The 11,972-nt window shown below is 41.9% G+C and overlaps 1 long non-coding RNA gene across 9 annotated transcripts in view; it reads left to right on the forward strand.

The window, feature by feature from the left end:
* The window catches only part of LOC134480090 (uncharacterized), a 67,278-nt gene that overhangs the window by 10,237 nt on the left and 45,069 nt on the right, over positions 1-11,972 (forward strand). For 4 of the 9 annotated variants that reach the window (XR_015627985.1, XR_015627986.1, XR_015627980.1 and 1 more), the window contains exons 2-3: positions 910-1,031; positions 3,255-3,361. The exons of 3 other annotated variants lie outside the window; for them this stretch is intronic. This is a non-coding gene — a long non-coding RNA (uncharacterized LOC134480090). The remainder of the gene's footprint in view (positions 1-909; positions 1,032-3,254; positions 3,362-11,972) is intronic. 2 more of the 9 variants (XR_015627984.1, XR_015627982.1) reach the window with 1 other exon arrangement.

Consider the following 11,972-nt stretch of genomic DNA (forward strand, 5'->3'; position numbering starts at 1 on the left):
TGCAATAAAATTGATTCTCATTCTTTATGGTCATTATATTAAAAAGAATCAAAATACTGAATTCATGAATTCTGAAGCATCGCCTGTAGGGTAAATACACCCCTAGGTTCTTATGAATCTCTGGTCAAATTTTCAACAACAATAGATAACCGTATTTTATGTGTACCTCTATTAAATGATACATAATTTAATATACAGTTTTTATTTATTAGCATTGAAATTATAGTCAATGGTAATATAATTTATGCCTACAATCTCACATATGTATTTTCTCCGTGGGGAATGGGGTAGTCTACTGATGCTTATCAAAAGCAGAACGAACTTCAGTACTTTCTATGGTGAACCATTTAAAACAGCAAAATCAACAGGGAGTGCAAACACGAGAAAGGAGTCAGTAAGTACGCTTCAGAGAGGATGCCTATTCACAGTATGGGAGCAAAACCAGAAGGTATGAGTTAGCCTGCTTCTCCCCCAATTGAGAACATGCAACTTGGGGGATCCAAAGCCTTTCCTTCTGCACAGGCCTACTGAGGGCTGTGGAGGTGCCATGAGCATTAAATTTAGTTATAAATTTTAACAAAATTTGCAAACATGGAATGTGTATATAGTGAATATCAACTCCAGCAAATGTTTGATGGAATGGACTCATTAATGTGGCTAAGTCATTTGCAGCTTCGGTGGCATCAGAGTGAATTCTGTACGAATCCACAGACAGGGCATGGCAGAGAGACGAGAGCAAGGTTAAGTTGCAAAAATATCTCCTGGAGCTCAGAAGTCTGGTCCCAATGCCTACCTCATTGCTTAGCATCCAAATGTAGACAACTGCAGCTCGCTTGGACTGTAAGGCTCATGGCCTCCCTCTGCAAGACGAGACAGTCATAGTGCCGGGTTTTCTGGATTGTCTTGTAGATTACACATGAGAATAAATGTGCAGTGCAGAGCATCACACGCAGAACACTACTCAGAGACACTGGCTAACATCAAGATCCAAGAGACACTGATGATATCCCCAGCAAACACTTTAACCACTGGTAAGGACTGTCATGCCCTATTTCTTCATGTGATTCACAAGTTAAACCACAGTCTTCTCTCACAAGATGCCTCTGCTGACAGAAAGAGTAGTTTTATTATTTCTACATTTTTTGTTGGTATGTGTATGCAGTGTGTGTGAACACTGTGCTCAGTAAACTCTCGTTCCCCCTTGAGACAGGGCCTCTCACTGAATTTGGAACGAGGCTGGAGAGCAGCAAGTCTGTCACTCGTTTGTTTGTTCCTCTTGTCCCTTTGTAGAGCTGGAGTTACATGCATGCACACAGCCCCGCATAGTTTTTTATGTGAGTGCTAAGGATAGGAACTCAAGTTGTCATGCTAGCACAGCAGGAGCTCTTGCCTGCAGAGCCACCTCTGCAGCCCCATTTCTATTTTGGCTCTGGGTTCAAAAGTCAATGCTCCTCTATGAACTTCTATGATCTGTTTCACATAATTAGTTAACATTTCTGTGACCCAGGTTTTCTATTTCTATTTATTTAGTTTTTTTTTAAATTGAGGGAGCCCTTCATGTAACTTAGGCTGATCTTGTTTCTCCATATAGCAGAGGATGACCTTGAATCCCCTGCTCCTCACATTGCCACCTTGTAAGTGTTGCGATTACAGTTGTGTGCTACCACGTCTGGTAAACATCAGTAGTGGGCGGGGCATTGCATTTAGAGGTGGCTACTAAAATGTAAGATTCCTAGATATTCTGACGAATTCTGGGGAGGATAGAAGAATTCTCTAGGGTATGAAATGAAGATTCAAACCAGTCTCATTTAGGTCTCAGGATTGGAGAATTCCCAAGGGGAATCTTGTATAATATGTTAAAGGGTCTTCAGGTCTCAAAGAGGGACTGCGTCTTGGTGACTGACTCTGCCGTGGATGTTTTTCTCCTTGCTTCCTTTCTTCTTTCCTTCCTTCTCGCTATCCCTCCATCCCTCCATTTTCCTTCTCCCCTCTCTCTTTCTTGCTTCTGATCATCTTGCTATGCTGCCCAGTCTTATTGCCAACATATAACTTTCCCTCTTACAGATAAGGACCACTATGCCTGGTTGAGACTATGTCTTGTCCACAGCATAAAGACACCTTGGAAAATAACAAGCCCAAACATTTCTACATTTAGAGGTTTTTAGCATCGAGTGTGGGCCCTGATATGTAAATCAAAACATCCAGGAGTGGGAATTCCCACTTGCTCTCTCTAGGTGAAGCAGCCATTACAGATTCTTACGAGAAATTGAACATGTTCTTGTCATGAGCTCACACTGCCAACTCAGGTATGACACAGAAACGGCCATCAAACCTGAGTTTCAGTCTAATGTGGGTGTTCCAAGTAATGACTCATTTCACTCTGTTTAGCTTCTGGGAGTAATGAGACAATGCCCCTCATTGACTCTATTTCATCCAGTTCAGGATTCAATTTTAAATCTAGGAAGCGGGAATACTGCCTAGTGTCCATTAGGTTTGTTACTAAGTTATTGTTTTGTGGAGCAGTTGAGTGACTGACAACATACGAATTTTCAATAAAACACAAGGATAAAATCAGCTCATAAATTCAGGCAAATTTTTGGGAAAGAATTTGAATGAAGTAACATACATGCTCTTGGGTTCAGCAAGAAGAAGATCTGTAAAATTTCAACTATATCTGTAGTCGAAATGCAAACATGGAATACATGAAAATGGACAGTTGTCAGGGCGCTGCTTTTTCTGCTGCCAGCATATGCTTAGGCGCTGAGATACAGGCCTTAGAGGGCAGACTTCTTATACAGAGCCAGCCTGTGGCAAGGATGGCTGTCGTCATAGGGAGCCCTCACCTCTCTGCTTCTTTCCTGCCTGCTCTTTCTCTAACGCCTTCCCTCTAGCTGGCGCTCACTGTCCCAGGAACCAAATCCACCTAAGCGTGGTGACCGGCTGGAAAGTCTGGTTTGTAACACTTCAAGGTCTCTCTCCACTGTAAGAAAAAATGGAGTAAAGGAGTTTGAGTTTGCAGATGATTTGGTGGTCCCAAGCCTTTATGATTTTATGAATGAGTATGTTTTTACGTAGAAGGTTGAAGGAGCTAAAGAAAATTGCCAACTCATTTTTCCAAGCAAAGGATAGATCAGTTACCACAGTCATGAGCGGATGCTTTAGTACAAAAGATAGAAGACTACAATCTCAGAATAAAAGAATTTCATCCACAGCTAGAACTGTACTAATATTTTGCATTATTTTTTTTTTTTCAGATGTGGTAGTACGATCACGGGCCACGGTAGTCTAGGGACCAGAGTACGTGCCGAAGTCTGGAGCTGCTGGGCTTCTGGCTATAGCCAGTGAGATATTCACTGATAAGGTTTGTTGAGTAGCCATGCCACACTATGGGGGCCAAGAATGCAACTCTTGAGTGGAAAGAGAGGAAGTTTTGGTGGCCCTGGGGGTGGGGTGGGGGAGGTGTTAAGCTTGTGGTTAGGCAGACTTAATGACTCTGTATGATATGGCTGAGGGGCAGGGACAGAGATGGGCAGAGTGTTATCTGGGGAAAACTAATTCATCAAAGATAGACGAGAAAAGAAGGAACAAATCAGGTTGCCATGATCTTAGACGGACTCGGGTAGTGTTCTGTGGACAGGGAGTGGACTGTCATGGAGTGACTGAAGAATTTTAGGTGAATGATTGATCCATTCATGGATGCATTTGTCTAAGAGGTGGCTGTTGGGCTATGCAGTCCACTGAGCATTGGCAGTGTGGAAACAAATACAGTGTAGTCTTTGATCCCAGAATTGCATAACTATGTGCAGATTATAAATATGAATGTGATGGCTCATTTTTATGTCAACTTGACACAAGCTAGTGTGATCTGGAAGAGGAAACCTCAAGAGAATACTTTCCCCAGATGAGCTTTGGACAAGACTTTCTTTTCTTTTAATTGATAGTTGATGTGGGAGGGTCCCAGCTCACAGTGAGCCCCGCCATGACTGGGTGGGTTGGCCATGGGTGTTGTAAGAAAGCAGGCTGAGCAAGCCTTGTGGGGCAAGCTGGCAAGCAGCATCCCTCCACGGGCTTTGCTTCAGTGTCAGCCTTCCATTTCCTGACATGAACCCTCCCTCCCCAGGCTGTACTGAGGGTATTAAGAAAACAAAGTGGTTGGCAAAATGATTCGGCAATGAAGAACTCATCAGTGCTCTTGCAGAGGACCTGTGTTTGGTTCCCAGAATCTAAGTTGCAGCTCAACTGTCTGTAACTCCAGTTCTGGGTGATCTGGTGCCCTCTTCTGACCTCTGTATGCACCAGATGTGATGCGCATATATGCGTGCAGGCAAATACGAATACAGACAAAGAATAGATGTTTAGAGAAAACAAGAAGGGAGGGGGTCTTGGAAGGAGGGAGGAAGATGGTAGAAAGGAGGAACCTGGGAGACAAAGCCATAAGGAGTGAGCCTGTGTTTAACTGCAACTCAAATGGCAGAGGGCAGAATGCAGCAGACGGCAGTATGAGCACATCACTGGGAACTCTTTGGAATTATAGAAAGGTGCCAATGTTTTGCATCTTCACCAAGCTCCCAATCATAACAAGATAAATCCTGTTTTATCTAGGTGTATATTATGACATTGCAGAAAATCAAAGATAAAGGGGCATTTTAATGAAAAATAGATTCACTTCAAGGGAGTAGTAATTAGCAGTAATTAGTCTGTCAGCAGTGGCGGACGGAAGACACTGTGGGACAGCACACTCTCAGAGTTAAAGAAAGGCAGCAGCCATGTAGAATTTTAAATTCGGGAAACAAAATCTTGCAAAATAGAGACAAGTTAATGTTTTCAAACCACTGGAGTGAGTTCTCCAAGAGCAGACTTGTAACACAGCAAATTCTGAAAAAAAGTTTTAAGTCAATAAAACATTTATAAGCTTTCTAAGTTAAAAGGAGAATAATAATAATAATAATAATAATAATAATAATAATTATAATAATAACCCCCCATCACGTATATCAGAAGCAAAGTAAAAGATAGAATGCTTGCTCCATAAGATTAGGACTAAGATATGTCTGTTTTCCCAGAGGTTCTAGCAAACCAATCAGGCACACAGAAGAAATGGCAGGTATCCAAACTGGAAGGAGAAATAAACCATCTTTGTTTGCTCAGGAAACACACACATACACAGACACACAGACACACAGACACACACACACACACACGATATGTATATACACATATATGCATGTATATTCACATATATACTTATATGTGTGTATTATATATATAATCCTTACATACAAGGAAAACTTAAAAAGTCCATAAAAAACCCAAATAATGGGGTAAGCCACCTTGCAGCGTTCAAGGCCAATATAAAAATATTTGTATACTTTGCAATAAAAAACCCAGCAAATAACATTTAGAAAACAATTCAAGTGTTTTCAGAATCAAAAGAATTAAACTATTGGGCTGGGGGATGGTGCAGAGTATAAAGCACCTGCTTTGTAAGTGTGAGATTCTCAATGCAAGTTCGCAGAAGCCATGGGAAAGTTTGGCCTGGCAGTACACATCTGTAATCCCAGTGCTCTGAGAGCAAGGTAAAATATCCCTGCAACTTCATGGGCCAGCTAGCCTGCTTTACACAGTGGCAAACAAAAGGAGAGACACTGATCTTGAACCAGGTAAATTGAGGACTCACACAAGCTCACCCTCTGACTCTCACACTGTTACATGCACATACACACACATGCATAGATACACATACAGACACATACAACTTCCATACACACACACATGCCTACATTCACACTCAGACACATACAACTTACACACACTCACACATGCACACACACACACATTCACATACGGACACATATGCATATATACACACAAAATAAAAAAGAAAAAATATCTTGGGATAAATTTCATAATGTAAGTACAAAAACTCTTACTTTAAAAGATTTGTCTTTATTATTTTTATTTTTGCTTATGTGAGGCTTGGGTCCTATGGAAGAGCAGTAGGACCCGAGCTATGTCTCCAGGTCCACGTGGACTGTTTAAACTCTTTAAAGTACAAAGCACCATTGAAATAAAATTTAAAAGATAGAAATAAGTGGAAACATCTTCCACTGATTGGGAGATTTAATATTACTCCCAATTGGATTCAATACAATCCATTGAAAGTTTAGCTTTAGGCTTCTACCTTCTGTTTTCTCTTCCCCCCCTCTCTCCCTTCTCTCCTCCCTCCCTCCTCCCTCCCTTCTCCCTCCCTCCCTCCCCCTTCTCCCTTCCTCCTTCATCCTCTCTCTTTTTCACTATGTAGACCTGGCTTGCCTGGAACTCCCTATGTAGACCAAGCTGGCCTCAATGTACAGAGAGCTCCACCTGGTTCTGCCTCTTCAATGACGTTTTTATCGAAATTGACAAGGTTATTCTAAACCTCAGGGAATCTAAGATGGTCCATGAGAAGGAAGAATAAAATTATAAGACCTAACCTTTCTGGTTTGAAAACATATTCCAGATCTACAGTGATCAAGACAGCATGACACAGATAACAAGAACAGACACATGATTCAAAAAATGGGACTCAGTTCAAAATAAAGCCTCATATTCTGACCAACTGAGTTTTGAAAGAGTTTTGTAAGACAATTCTGTGGAGAAGAAGCATAATTCCTTTAATGAAATTTTAATGAAATGGTGGGACAGCAGAATATCTGGATTTAAAAGGATAAAGTCATATCCCTGCCTCACACCACACATGAAAGTTAATTCAAAATGGACCAAAGAACTAAGCCCCAGAGCTAAAACTACAAACATCTTAGAAGAAAACATTGACACAGATCTTCATCTCAGAACAGGGGATAGTTGTCTGGGTATGATACTCAAAGTATAACCCACAAATGATTTTAACAAAATCAAACTCTGTGTGTGTGTGTGCGTGCGTGCGCGTGTGTGTGTAAAGATATTGTCAAGAAAGTTAAGACTGTGAGAAACCTTAAGAATTTGGAATAACACTTCACTCTGAAGCATGAAGATAAGCTAAGAAGGTGTATAGCTGGTCCTCTTTGGAAGATTTCCATATGTTAAACACTCCGGGGGGAAAGGTCTTATGCAGTGATCACATTTTCACACTTCCCAAATTGTTTGTAGACACAAACTGAGAAAGAGACTTTGCCCCACTTTTGATTAATTGGAATGAAGCAAAATTTTAAGTATAAAACCTATAGCCGTCTTTAGCTAATATAGGGAAAAACTAACTCGGTAACGGTAGGCAGACGAGAGGAGAACACCTGTGTGAGAAGCGGTTGGGATGATGACCATCTATGCCCCAGTTTTCCTACCAGCGCCCACTGCACGTCTTATCGGAGCAACGGTAGTATCAGGAAGTTTGGGCTCACTTCCTGCTCTCAGGAATCAGCAGCAGAATCAGGCGAGAGCAAACAAGGTGGGAAGGCTAGTTTCTGTTTGACTAGCTGTAGGCCTGCTTGGCTTCCTGCCATCTCCCAATATTCAAGATGCAAACTACAATGCTCACTTTAGGGGAGCTACAAATGTACACAGGGGTTTTGGAGTCATGGGAGAAATTAAGACTCCAATCTGATTTTCCCCGCACACAGACTTACTTTAAATGCCATATTTATTTCTTCCTTATCAGAAAGGTCAGACAAAACACAGAAAAACAAAGAAAAAAAAAGTGTTTTTTTAGTTTCCAAACGAGGATGACCAGGTGGAGCCCAGCAGACTCTCGGGGTATGGAGCTCATTTATGTTGTGTTCTGTGGTGGGAGACACCTCCTGCTAAATATTTGTCTAAACTCCAGAAAGCACAACTCTAAGCCTGAATCCTGTGGACTCTGGGTGATGATACGTCAAGGTAAGCTCATCAGCTGTGGGAAAAGCACCTCTCAGTGGGGGCCAGGGACAATGGGGGAAGGTCATGCACTGGATAGGTATGGGATGAGACATGTATAGGAAACCTCTGTTCCTTCCATTCAGTTTCACCATGCACCTAAAACTATTGTAAAGATAAAAACAGAAGAAAAATAAATACATATAACATAAAAATATATATTTTAAAATTCTAAATCATAAAAGTACAGAAAACAATGTACAATTCTCCGTTTAGGAGTTTCCACTCCCAACCATTAGTCTTCATTTATCTCCAGTCTTTCCCAAATATTGCATACATTTTTACATAGCAGGACTGAGATGACACATACGGTATTTAATCATGCTTTTTAGAATTTAACTTTATGTTTGATAGAGGCCTTGCCTTTCTTAGGAACTCATTGCCAGAGCATGTTTTAACACTATGCCCTGTGGCACCACCAAGTCTGTTTGCTGCTGTTTTCCACTCTTGGATGCTTAGGTTGTGTCCTGAGTTTGCTTCTTCTGGATAGCATGAGTTTTTGAAAAGCTCGAAAGTCTGAACTTTCAAATCTTGAAGGGTAGACGTTGAAAGCTAGTGTTCAAGATGCGAGCCGGGCTTTACTATTTCACACAGCACTGTCTGAGGGACGCATAGCCAAGGAAGTCCACCAGAAATCATGGGGAGCGCTATTAGGCTCTTATACAGTTCGGGACCATCCGCCTAGGGAATGGTGCCACCCACAGTGGGATTAGCTCTTCTATGTCAGATAACAATCAAGACAATCTTTTACAGACATGCCCATCAGCCAACCCGATAAAAACGATTGCTCAATTAGACTCCGTTTTCAGATGATTTTTCTCTGTGTCAGTTGACCTCAGGGGATTCTTTTCTGTGTCAGTTGACAATGCTAACCAGGACAGAGAGGCAAGAGAGGAAATTGGTAGGATAGAGACTCAACATCTGGCATTGGTATCTGAGGGGAGTGTGGTAGATTTTATGGAAGTTAAAAATGCAGCTGAAGGAGGAACCGCCTTAGGTAGGCACAGGCTGTCTTTGAAATATCTTGAGCTTGTGTGTGTGTGTGTGTGTGTGTGTAGGAGTTCCCCAGTTAGTAGGGATCTGGAGGCACAGGCGTTTGAGTTCTCAGCACGTGGATGAGACCTGATGAGAGAGGCAAGATGATCATCAGAGTAATGAGATGGAGTAGGAAGAGAGTACAGAATTGGTTCTGTAGAGGGCCCAGATCTGGTCTTTGGAATACTGTCGACCCTTAGATAGCAGGAAAGGTGAGAGGCATCAGCAAGGAGACTGGGGAGGTTGGGCACAGAGGTAGAAAAAAAACTGTGGATGTAGAGTCACAGAAGGTAAAAGGAGAGTGCTAGAAGAAAAAGAGGAAGAAGAGGAAGAGGAGAACAGAAAAAGGAGGAGAGGGAGGAGAAGGGAGGAGGAAGAACAGGAGGAGGAAGAGGGAGAGGAAGAAGAGGAAGAAGAGGAGAAGAGGAAAAAGAAGAGGAAGAAGAGGAGAAGAGGAAAAAGAAGAGAAAGAAGAGGAAGAAGAAGGGAAAGAAGAAGGGGAAGAAGAGGAGGAGGAGGAAGAGGAAGGGAAAGAAGAAGGGGAAGAAGAGGAGGAGGAGGAAGAGGAAGAGGAGGAAAGAATAGGAAAAAGAAGAGGAAGAAGAGGAAAAAGAAGAGGAAGAAGAAGGGAAAGAAGAAGGGGAAGAAGAGGAGGAGGAGGAAGAGGAAGAAAAAGAGGCCAAGCAGGTGGAGGACTGAGAGTATCTTATGGGTTGATTGACAAGGACGTTCACTGTTACCTTTTTCAAGGATGCTTTTACCATGTAGGAAGGATGCTGGAACCTAGAGGAGAGGAATGTGTAGGACAAGAGAAGGGAGAAATTACAGTAGAGACTTTTTTTAAATCATAAATTTGTTCAGGAAAGAGCAGATGAGAAATAGGATCATGACAAGGAAGAACATGGAGTTGGAGGAAACTCTGGAGAGGGAGTCGGAGGCATGGTTAACATGTGTAACTATGACTGACTGGAAACCGGAAGAGAAGCAGAGATACAGGAGGGAGGGTCACCGAGGGCTCGAGTCTCTATGACGACAGGATGAGGTTCAGACAAACGGGCATTCATACATCCCACTCATTCGAAGTGACTTATTTATCGTGCTTTCGTTCCAAGTCTCCTCCTCTTCTGCTGATGTTTACATAGCTCAGAATTAGCTCCTCTCAAAAGTGTGCTGGTGTGCTGACGCAACGGGTCAAAGTACCTGCTAAGAACAGAACTCCATCCCAGCAGGAGAGAACTGACTCCCCAAAAACGTCCTCTGACCTCCACATGTGTGGAGATGGTGGCATGTATGCACCTGTCCACACATACAATGACAGCAAACACAATTTAATAAAAAAAAAGCTAAGCTCTCCTCTCAACCACCCTCAATTTGTTCTTCATCCCCTCACTTACTCACACGCCCATACATGGCTCTGGTTCTCGAGCAACCGTTATGTTTGGGGATGAGAAGGCAGTGGGCTCAGAGCCTGGGATCTGAGGTTGTCTGCTTTGCCCAAATGCACTGGGGGGCCCCATCTTTCTTCTCCTTTGTACCTCACTTAGCTGGCGGCTGTCAAGCTCAGTGCCTTCAGACTAGGAAGTTTGCTAGCCCGCAGAATCGGGTTCAACAGAGCTGGCAAGACCGGAGAGCCTGCATTTCAAGTAAGCTCCCAGGTGAAACCTACTCTGAGTAGCAAGGGTGTGATTGGTGCTGTCGGAGACATAGGAAGGTGGCCAGATAAAAACACAAATGGCTAATCCAAAAACTTGGATACCAGATAATAAAGACTTTATTAAGACTTTATTTATTTATCCGAAATTTAGAATTTTTATTAGACATACTAAGCAATTCTTCACTTACAGGAATGCGTTTACAGGAAATTCCTATTTAACAGAGCACCCAGTTATTTTATCTGTTAGGCATGGTAGCTTTTAAGTTTCAGATATGAACTACATTTGTGACTATACGTTTCTAATAGCTGTATGTTAAAAGGTAAAAAGGAAGAGGAAAATTAAGGAACGTCATTTATTAAACCTACCATTAAAAAAACCTTTCGACATATAATCTATACAGAAATTCTTTTCTAGTCCCAAGGTTTTGAAATTCAGAAAAAACTCTGCATTTCCACTCTATTAGAATGTTTATTCTTTCCTGCTTTAATGTTTAAAAAAAAACTTGAAAATAAAACAAACAAAATAAAATAAAACATCACATAGTAAAATTAACCAGACTTAAACTATACAATTTAATGAATTATATACGGTTAAGATTGACATTAAAAAGGAATCTGTGAAGTTTCATGTTAAATTTGTGCATGTAGTCACCACCAAAACAAATAAAATTCATGACAGAATTAGAATTAGAAAATTAGTCTTGTAGATATAAACTTGTGTCCATTAAGTTAAGTCCTTTACCTTATATTTAGCTTTTTTTCTTGGTGTCTTTTTCTCATGTTATACTGTACCCACATGCGCATTTCTTTTACACATCTATATTACTTATAGATAACACACACACACACACACACACACACACACACACACACACGACTTGTTCTGCATAGGTTAGAGAACACGTAGCTTCTTTCTAGATTGTGTGATGTCGTGTTTAAGATGATATATTTTAAGTCCATCTATATTCCTGCAATTTTTTTTTTTTTTGGTTCTTTTTTTCGGAGCTGGGGACCGAACCCAGGGCCTGGCGCTTCCTAGGTAAGCGCTCTACCACTGAGCTAAATCCCCAGCCCCTCCTGCAATTTTTTAAGCTTCAGTTTTCTTTAGGGACGAATGGTCGTCGATAGCTGTTCCTGGCTGCTGGTGGCAGCAGTGGACAACAGAGATCCAGTTCTCTCCCGGTTAGGTGGAGTGCAGTGGCCTGTGGCTTGTTTTAAAAGCCCTTAGGGGATTCCAATTCACTTTTGTCTCCAATCTCCCAAAGCTGCTAGGAGGCACGCATTCCGGTGGTGGCAGCCGCCACGAGAGGGAGCCAGCGGTTCGGAGTAAAGCCTGCTTCAGCTCAGCTCCGGGTTACAGAATCTCATAGCTTGCGTTTGCCACACTCGCTTTCCT

The sequence above is a fragment of the Rattus norvegicus genome, chromosome 8, assembly GCF_021556685.1.
Source record: "Rattus norvegicus strain SHRSP/BbbUtx chromosome 8, alternate assembly SHRSP_T2T, whole genome shotgun sequence".
NCBI lineage: Eukaryota > Metazoa > Chordata > Mammalia > Rodentia > Muridae > Rattus > Rattus norvegicus.